Here is an 11,129-nt window from a genome sequence, read left to right on the forward strand (position 1 = left end):
ATACTACTCAGCCATAAAAAAAGACAAAATTGGCCCATTCACAACAACGTGGATAGACCTCGAGGGTATTATGTTAAGCGAAATAAGCCAGTCAGAGAAAGACGAACTCTATATGACTCCACTCATAGGTGGAAATTAGTATATTGATAAGGAGATCTGATCGGTGGTTACCAGGGAAAAGGGGGGGTGGGGGGAGGGCACAGAGGGGGAAGTGGTGTACCCACAACATGACTAACAAAAATGTACAACTGAAATCTCACAAGGTTGTAATCTATCATAACATTAATAAAAAAAAAAAAAAAACAGAATGCGGATTCCCTGAATGCCCATGTAGACACCAAAGAGGAGCAAATTAGTATCATCGAAGATAGACAGGCTGAATGGCTCCAGACAGAGGAAGAAAAAGTACTAAGAGTTTAAAAACCTGAAGAAAATCTCAGAGAAATAGCTGGCTCAAAGAGAAAATGCAACTTAAGAATAATTGGAATTCCTGAGGGCGTGGAAAAGGAAAATGGAGCAGAAAGTGTTCTCAATGAAATAATAGAAGAGAACTTCCCAAATCTAGGGATTGAGAGAGAAATGTGTGTGGAGGAAGTTTTCAGATCTCCTAGATTTGTCAATGTAAAAAGACCTACTGCAAGGCATATAGTAGTAAAAATGGCAAAAATGAATGACAAAGAAAGAATACTCAGGGCAGCAAGGCAGAAGAAAATAACCTACAAAGGAACCCCTATCAGACTCTCAGTGGATTTCTCTACAGAAAACTTACAAGCTAGGAGAGATTGAACTGACATATTCAAAACTTTAAAGGACAAAAATCTTCAGCCAAGAATACTCTATCCAGCAAAAATGTCCTTCAGATATGAGGGAGAAATTAAATCTTTTCCAGACAAACAAAAGCTAAGGGACTTTGTAGTCACAAGACTGCCACTACAAGAAATCCTCAAGAAGGCTCTCATACCTGAAAAAAGAAAAATAAGGGAGAAAGGGGTCACAAAACACAGAGTAAGGAGACAAATACATAGAATCTGAATAGGATAGCAAATATTCAACTATAGCATTAGGATAAAGGGAAGTAAATCACCAAAGCAAAGACAATCTTATCACCCTAACCACAAACTCACAACACAAGTTGGAATAAGAGATGAAAATAATAATTTAGGCGGGGAGGAGGAAAGGGACTGAAACAGTCTAGGCTAAGGAAGTAAGAGACCACCAGAAAATGGACTGTTATACACGAGATTCTCAATACAAACTTCAGGGTAGCCACTAAACTAAAAAGCAGAACAGAGACACAAAGCATAAATAAGGAAAAATCTAAGAAACCCAGCATAAGAAATTGCAGAAGTCGATGGGTAGGCTAAAACACACAGGACGAGAAACAAAGGAAACACAGGAAAACCAGAAAACGAGCAACAGAATGACAGCATTAAGCCCTCATGCATCAATGCTCACCCTCAATGTGAACAGATTGAACTCTCCAATAAAAAGACACAGAGTGGCAAAGTGGATTAAAGAACAAGATCCAACAATTTGTTGCCTCCAGGAAACACACCTCAGCTCCAAGGACAAACACAGGCTCAGAGTGAAGGGATGGAAGACAATACTCCAAGCTAATAGCAAGCAAAAGAAAGCAGGTGTCGCAATACTTATATCAGACAAAACAGACTTCAAGATAAGGCAGGTAAAGAGAGACATAGAGGGCCAATATATAAGGATCAAAGGGACACTTCATCAAGAAGAAATAATGCTTATAAATATCTATGCACCCAACACAGGAGGACCAAAGTTCATAAAACAATTATTAACAAACCTAAAAGAAGATATCAAAAATAACACAATAATAGTAGGGGGCCTCAACACCTCACTCACATCAATGGACAGATCATCCAGACTGAAAATCAACAAAGAAACAGTGGAGCTAAATGAAAAGCTAAAACAGTTGGACTTAATAGACATATATAGAACACTCCATCCAAAAACAGCAGAATACACATTCTTCTCAAGCACGCATGGAACATTGTCAAGGATAAACCATATGTTGAGAAACAAGGCAAGCCCCTAAAAATTTAAAAAAATTGAAATAATAACAAGCATCTTCTCTGATCATAATGCTATAAAGCTAGAAATTAATTACAAGAAAAAAGCTGAGACAGGCACAAGGATGTGGAGACTAAACAATATGCTATTGAACAAGCAATGGATCATTGAAGAAATTAAAGAAGAAATCAAAAATACCTGGAGACAAATGAAAATGATAACATGCCATACCATCTCACATGGGATGCAGCAAAAGCTGTATTAAGAGAAAAATTCATTGCAATTCAGGCACATCTTAACAAACAAGAAAAATCCCAAATCAGCAATCTTAAACTACGCCTAACTGAACTAGAGAAAGAAGAACCAACAAAGCCCAAAGTCAGCAGAAGGAGAGAAATAATAAAAATCAGAGCAGAAATAAATGCTATTGAAACAAAAAAGGCAGTAGAAAGGATCAATGAAACAAAGAGCTGGTTCTTTGAGAATATAAATAAAATTGACAAACCCCTAGCCAGATTTACAAAGAAAAAAAGAGAGAAAGCTCAAATAAACAAAATCAGAAATGAAAGAGGAGAAATAACAACAGACTCCACAGAAATACAACGGATTATAAGAGAGTACTACGAAAAACTATATGCCAGCAAAATGGATAACTAGAGGAAATGGATAAATTCTTGGACTCCTACAATCTCTCAAAGCTCACTCAAGAAGAAGCAGACAATTTCAACAGACTAATCACAAGGGAAGAGATTGAAACAGCAATCAAAAGCATCCCAAAGAATAAAACTCCAGGACCAGAAGGCTTTCCTGGGGAATTCTACCAAACTTTCAGAGAGGATTTAATACCTATCCTTTTCAAGCTATTCCAAAAAATTAGGGAGGATGGAACACTTCCTAACACATTCTACGAGGCCAACATCACCCTGGTACCAAAGCCTGACAAGGACAGCACGAAAAAGGAGAACTACAGGCCAATATCACTGATGAACATAGATGCAAAAATTCTCAACAAAATTTTGGCAAGCCGAATACAGCAATTCATCAAAAGGATCATACATCATGATCAAGTGGGATTCATACCAGGGACACAGGGACGGTTCAACATCCGCAAATCAATCAACGTGATACACCACATCAACAAACTGAGGAATAAAAACCATATGATCATCTCAATAGATGCAGAGAAAGCATTTGACAAGATCCAACAGCCATTTATGATAAAAACTCTGAACAAAATGGGGATAGAAGGGAACTACCTCAACATAATAAAGGCCATATATGACAAACCCACAGCCAACATCATACTCAATGGGCAAAAACTGAGCGCCATCCCCCTGAAAACAGGAACGAGACAAGGATGCCCTCTATCACCACTCTTATTTAACATAGTACTGGAGGTTTTGGCCAGAGCAATCAGGCAAGAAAAAGGAATAATAAGAATCCAAATAGGGAGGGAAGAAGTGAAACTTTTGCTGTTTGCAGACGACATGATCTTATATATAGAAAACCCCAAAGAATCCATTGGAAAACTTTTAGAAGTAATCAACAACTACAGCAAAGTTGCAGGGTATAAAATTAATTTACATAAATCAGTAGCATTTCTATACTCTAATAATGAACTAACAGAAAAAGAACTCAAGAACTCAATCCCATTCACAATCACAACAAAAAGAATAAAATACCTTGGGGTAAATTTAATTAAGGAAGTGAAAGACCTATACATTGAAAATTACAAGGCTTTTCTGAAAGAAATGGATAATGACATAAAGAGATGGAAAGACATTCCATGCACATGGATTGGAAGAATAAACATAGTTAAAATGTCCATACTACCTAAAGCAATCTACAGGTTCAATGCTATCCCAATCAGAATCCCAATGACATTCTTTACAGAAATAGAACAAAGAATCCTAAAATTCATATGGGGCAACAAAAGACCCCAAATTGCTAAAGCAATCCTGAGAAAAAAGAACACAGCTGGAGGCATCACAATCCCTGACTTCAAACCATACTTCAAAGCTACAGTCATCAAATCAGCATGGTACTGGTACAAAAACAGGTGCACAGATCAATGGAACAGAATTGAAAGCCCAGAAACAAAACCACACATCTATGGACAGCTAATCTTCGACAAAGGAGCTGAGGGCATACAATGGAGAAAAGAAAGTCTCTTCAACAAATGGTGCTGGGAAAACTGGAAAGCCACATGTAAGAGAATGAAAATTGACCATTCTTTTGCACCATTCACCAAAATAAACTCAAAATGGATCAAAGACCTAAAGCTGGGCTCTGAAACCATACGTTTCTAGAAGAAAATGTAGGCAGTACACTCTTTGACATTAGTATTAAAAGGATCTTTTCAGACACCATGTCTTCTCAGACAAGGGAAACAATAGAAAGAACAAACAAATGGGACTTCATCAGACTAAAGAGCTTCTTCAAGGCAAGGGAAAACAGGATTGAAACAAAAAACAACCCACTAACTGGGAAAAAATATTTGCAAGCAATATATCCAACAAAGGCTTAATATCCATAATATATAAAGAACTCACACAACTCAACAACAAAAAATTAAACAACCCGATCAAAAAATGGGCAGGAGACATGAACAGACATTTCTCCAAAGAAGATATATGGATGGCCAATAAGCACATGAAAAGATGTTCATCATCGCTGATCATCAGGGAAATGCAAATCAAAACTACACTAAGATATCACCTTACACCCATTAGAATGACAAAAATAACTAAAACAAATAGTAACAAATGTTGGAGAGGTTGTGGAGAAAAAGAAACCCTCATCCACTGCTGGTGGGAATGCAAACTGGTGCAGCCATTATGGAAAACAGTATGGAGATTCCTCAAAAAATTAAAAATAGAACTACCATACGATCCAGCTATCCCACTACTGGGTATCTATCCAAAGAGCTTGAAGTCAGAAATTCCAAAAGTCCCATGCACCCCAATGTTCATTGCAGCATTATTTACAATAGCCAAGACATGGAAGCAACCTAAGTGCCCATCAACAGACGAATGGATAAAGAAGATGTGTTATATATACACAATGGAATACTACTCAGCCATAAAAAAAGAATAAAATCGTCCCATTTGCAACAACATGGATCAGCCTTGAGGGAAGTATGTTAAGTGAAATAAGCCAGATAGAGAAGGACAATCTTTGTATGACTCCACTCATATGAGAAATTTAAACATGTGGACAAAGAGAACAGATTAGTGACTACCAGGGGAAAAGGGTGGTAGGGGGTGGGCACAAAGGGTGAAGTGGTGCACCTACAACATGACTGACAGACAATAATGTACAACTGAAATTTCACAAGATTGTAACCTATCATTGACTGAATAAAAAATTTTTTTAAAAAACTACAATGAGGTATCACCTCACTCCAGTCAGAATGGCTATAATTAACAAGACAGGAAATAAGTGTTGGAGAGGATGTGGAGAGAAGGGAACCCTCGTACACTCCTGGTGGGAGTGCAAACTGGTGCAGCCACTATGGAAAGCAGTATGGAGTATCCTCAGGAAATTAAGAATAGATCTACCATATAATCCAGCTATCCCACTGCTGGGTATTTATCCAAAGAAACTGAAAACTCAAATGCTAAAGATACATGCACCCCTATGTTCATTGCAGTATTATTCACAATAGCCAAGACTTGGAAGCAACCTAGGTGCCCATCAAGGGACGAATGGATAAAGAAGATGTGGTGTATATACATCATGGAATACTACTCAGACATAAGAAATGATGAAATCTGGCCATTTGTGACAACATGGATGGTCCTTGAGGGTATTATGCTCAGTGAAATAAGTCAGAGGGAGAAAGTCAAATACCATATGATCTCACTCATAAGTAGAAGATAAAAACAACAATAAACAAACACATAGCGATGGAGAATGGATTGGTGGTTACCATAGGGGAAGAGGGGAGAGGGGTGGGTAAAAGGGGTGATTAGGCTCACATGTGAGGTGATGGCCTATAATTAGTTTTTAGGTGATGAACATGATGTAATCTACACAGAATTCGAAATATATTACAATGTATGTCTGAAAGCTATATAATGTTATAATTCAATGTTACTGCAATAAATAAACAAATGAATAAATAAATAAAGAGACATTTTATGGTTCAAATGGGAAGCCAACATTGAAGTATGTCATTTTTCCACAGATTTATCTATAAACTTAATGCAACTCCAATCTTTTAACAAGATTTTTTGAACTTGACTAATTAGTTATAAAATTCACCCATAAAATAAAAGATAAGAAAATAGTGAGGAAAGTTTTGAAAAGAATTAAGAAGAGAGGATCTTTGCTTTATCAGTTAACAAAATATTGCAATCCTGGAGAAATTAAAACAGTGCAGTGCTGTTCTGGCCCAGACAAATCAATCAATGAAACAGAATAGAGATTTTGGAAACAGACACAGGCATTTACAAAAATTTATTGTAGGGTAAGATGGCATTTCAAATCAGTGGGAAAAGGATGGATTATTCAATAAGCAGTGTTGGAATAATTGGATCTCCTTTTGAAAAAGAAATGTTAACTTCAAACCTCATGAAAATAATTTCCAGACATCAAATATACAAATATGAAAATTAAAACTGTAAAAATATAAGAAATATGAGAAATTATTTTTATATTTTTAAAAGATGGAAAGACTTTCTTATCAAGACATTTTACAGCTTTGAGAGTGAGCAAGCTGTCTATGTACTGAAATGGAAAGAACTCCAAAATATACTGTTAAATTTTTAAAAACCAGGACACAGAATGGTGGGTACAATCTTCCACCTTTTGTGTATAAAAGGAGGAAGCATAGATATCTATATTTGTGTTACCAGCTCTTAGTTAGTACCAGCCCTGATATCGGCTCCCCTACAGTGAACCCAGCATATACGGGTTAAAACTAGAGGCGCACATTCCCGGGTCCCTGGTTCTTCAATTACACTCAGATGTAAATATTTGCTTCTTTAACCTCTGACTCCCTAAGCTTTACAACCAAATAGAAGTTACAAATTTCTAAAGCCCAGGTGGCCTGGCACTGGGATCACTCTAAAGTTTTAGCTAATCAGGCGTCCTTGAAGTTCTTTTACAGAGAAACTAATGTTCAGAGAATATCAAGAAACTGAAACTTCCCAGAGGAATCCACTGTCTGCCACGGAGACAAACAACCAAGGACACCCACCTGTGAATTCTTTATTTCACCCTGCTAATAGCCTCAGTAGGCCGAATATAGACCGGGGGGAAAATGCCAGCCTACAAGGCTACATGCGCCGCCTCTGCTACCTAAAACCCCAGATAAAACCCCTATCCATTTCTCAACGGGGAGCTAGCAATTCTTAAGGCACTAGCCATTGCTGTACTCCCTCTGCCTGGCAAAGAAAGTAAAGCCTTTCCTTCCCACTCAAGACTTTGTTCTCGTTATTTGGATGGGCATCGAGTTTAGAGCCTGAACTTTCGGTAACATTTGTATTTGTTTCTATACACAAAAGTAAACTCTGGAAAAATACATATGACACTAACAATAATAGTAGCTGTCAGTTGGGGGGATGCAACTGAATGAGGGGGCACAGGAGTGGGAAAAAGATTTTTCGCTCCACCACCTTATTTATTTTTAATTTTTGAATTATGTGAACGTATTGCTCATTTCAAAAGTTAGAGAAATAAATATAATGAAAAATTAAAATATTTTCATAACATTATAAACAAATTGAATAGACAAATTACAGGAGAAAATGTTTGTCATCTGGATGACAGAGTTAAACTCCTTAATATACTAAAGCTTTTTAAACTAAAGAAGGGAAAAAATAAACACCTGACTAGAAAAAAACAAGCAAAACATATAAACAATTTACTCCCCACAAAAGCAACCCAAAAATGCTCAAAGCCTTAGAGAAATTCAAAGTCAAATAGGTATTTTTGCGTTTCAAATCAGCAAGATTGGTAACACCTAACACCGGTGAGGCTGTGAGACAATACTTCACCCAGCTGCTGGAGATGAGGTAAATTGGTAGGACCACTCCTGCCTGTCTGTACCCCCACTATCGCTGCTTAAGCTGCTCCCGCTCAGGTTACTTACGACTCCCACGTCGCTAAATTCAGGACCACTTTTCAGTATGTATCCTTATTGCCACACCTTTCTGGCTTTGGCTTGCATGACACCATGGCCCCATTCATTTTATTCATTAAAAACATTTATATTTTCCAGGAATTGTGCTGAGTCCTGGAAAAAAAAAAAACAGTGAGCAAAACCAAACCTGGCCCCTAGCCTCCTTCATCCGCCTCCACCCAGCCTTTACCCTAGAGCTCCTTGGCCCAAGCCCTCCCCTCTCTGTCTCTGCCGGGGGTCTACTTCCTTACCCTCCAGCACCAACTAAGCCTAACGTTCAAACCACTTTCTGTCCTCCAGGCTGGTGAGCGTTCCCTCGGATGTTCCACAGGCACCGCCAAGTCAACAGTCAGCATGAACTCATGATCTTACTGCCTCCCCCAGCATGACCTTTCAGTACCCCCTCACTCAGCAAACAGAACTCCCTTTAGCCAACTGTGCCTGCTACAAACCGCCCAGAAATTCTCCAGACCTGTCTCTCCCTCAAACCCATGGCTGATGAATAGCCAGGTTGTTTCTATTCCACCTTTTAAATAGATCTTGAATCTATCAGCTTCTCTCCACCTCCAATACCACTGCCCTGGCCTAAGGCACCATCATCTTACTATGGAAAGGGCCGTACTCCCTTACATTCCCCAAATTTGTTCTTGTCTCCTTTCCATCTATTCTTCATACTGCAACCACAATGGTCTTGTGGAATGCAAATTTGATCATGTCATTCCTCTGATTAAATTCCTCCAATGGCTTCTCATTGCTCTTGGAATAAAATCCAGATGTACTACCAGGCTCTGTACTAGCTGTCCCCTGTCTGCTTCCGTGGCCTCCTCTCTGCTTGGCAGTGATGAAAAGGATGCAGCAGCTCAGTGCGTACTGACACAGAGACCTAGTCATGCTGTGTGAAGTTTTCAAAGTAGGTTATAGGATGATCCCATTTCAAACAAGATTTGAATATATATAACTATGTTGTGTGTGTATATATATATACTGTTAATAGTATTTTATTTGTAGTGTGCTTATGTCGGGAAGAAGTTCACTTCCTTCATTGTACACTGTGTCTTTAGATTATGCAATACTCGTGTACTACTTTTTATAATAAAAACGGTAAAACATTTAATTCTGCTTAATAATTTATTTGGGTATTATGCATTTTTGTAGTGCTTCTAAATTGTGATTTTATAGTTAATTCTGTTAGATTTTTCTGGTGACCTAAGGAAGACAGCAACAATAGGTAAAGAAACATGATTGATAGGTACATCCGTTTCTTCAGGGAACATGAGTGAGAAGGATGCTACAAACATGCTAGTTAGTCACACGCCAACTGTTATTTCAAAATCAAAGGCAGACAAAATGATTAGTCATCTGGCACATTTCGGTCAGCGACGGACAGACTGCAAATACAACGGCGGTCCCATAAGATTAGTCCCACAGAGCCTAGGTGTGTAGTAGGCTATGCCATCTAGGTTTGTGTAAGCACACTCCATGATGTTTGCACAACAACGAAATCACCTAACGACGCAGTTCTCAGAATGTGTCACTGTCAAGTGGCACATGACTGTAGACAAATGAAATTAGCAATAATATTATTCGTAGTAATAAAATCATGTTGGAAACTGATAAATCTCCAGGCTGTGATTTTTGCATGAAATACGTTTTGCTTTATTCTTTAACAGCATATACTTTCTAGCTTGTTAATACTAGTTATAGAGTGAGAATCTAGAAGCACTAAACCTCTTTTTAGAAGTTCAATCATTTTTTTCAAAATTAGATGAGCCATATTTTCTTTGTAAAAGAGCAAGTTTTGAGATCTCTAGAAGGCTGATTCATTACTCTCATGCTTATACAATATATTTTATGAATACAATAAAAGTTGTAATGTTTGCTTTACTTCTCTGCAACATTTTGTGGGGATTCATCAAAATACAGAAATATGCATGGCAGTGTGTGTACACATCATGTGTACACAAACTACAGAGGGAGAGAGGTTTAGAGCTGCTGCTGGTCTAACAAACAGAGGTCAGAGCTATGCATCTGGCATCTCGGCCTTGGTACCAATTCCACTGCTGTCTTCAGGAAAGCTGAAATCCTACAGCTCCTTTCCCTCCATCAAAATATGACTATAATGCCAACATTACTACATCAAAGCATCTACTTCAAAGATCCTCAAAAAGCACAAACATAAGATAATTACCTACAGAGACATAGGAGGGTGATGCCCAGAGAGGGGCCCTTGATCTGACCTTAGTTAGGAACCTGAGGATGGAGCCGCTCCCTACAGATATTGCAGAAAAGGCGCTACGTATGTTTCATGCTCCAGAGTCTGATACCACTTGTCCATCTGTCCACAGTGATGACAATGATTGTCCTGATTGCTAATTACCATAAATTTTAAGTAATGTGACTTCAGAGCTAGGAAGGGCACAAAGTTATTTTTTAAAATCTCTGCCTACTAGTATTAAAAATAAGTTTATGAAATAAACATAAAATGTTAAGCATTGTGTCTTCTCACAGCTGCCTGTATCATTTCTCAGCTAATATTCCATCCCTTCTGAAAATGTCATGGGCAATTGTTTTGTTACCAACACAATTATTTTCCATTTCCTCCAGCTGCTTGTAACTCCTGAGAGAGAATGGCATGAAGAGAATACATTCTGTTTTGTGTTTTACTTCCATATTTGTGTTTAAAAATGAAGCCATTTCAAGCGGTGATGATGGGGGATTTAGTTTGTTTGCTTGGGGGTTATTGACTTATTGGTTACCCTTTTGCCCTTTCTCTTAGCTCCCCTTCGACCCATGTGTTGCTTGTACAAACCGTTAGCCCTCTAGTTATCTGCGATCTACTGATACATGGACTCTAGTCAGCAGCACCCTGACAGCAGATGCAAATGAGGGATCCCCAAATTTAGGATTCAGTCTACAAACAGAACCATACTAGACTTCATTTTTTTCTTCCTCAGTCTTCACC

This window comes from Equus asinus, chromosome 8, assembly GCF_041296235.1.
Source record: "Equus asinus isolate D_3611 breed Donkey chromosome 8, EquAss-T2T_v2, whole genome shotgun sequence".
Classification (NCBI taxonomy): domain Eukaryota; kingdom Metazoa; phylum Chordata; class Mammalia; order Perissodactyla; family Equidae; genus Equus; species Equus asinus.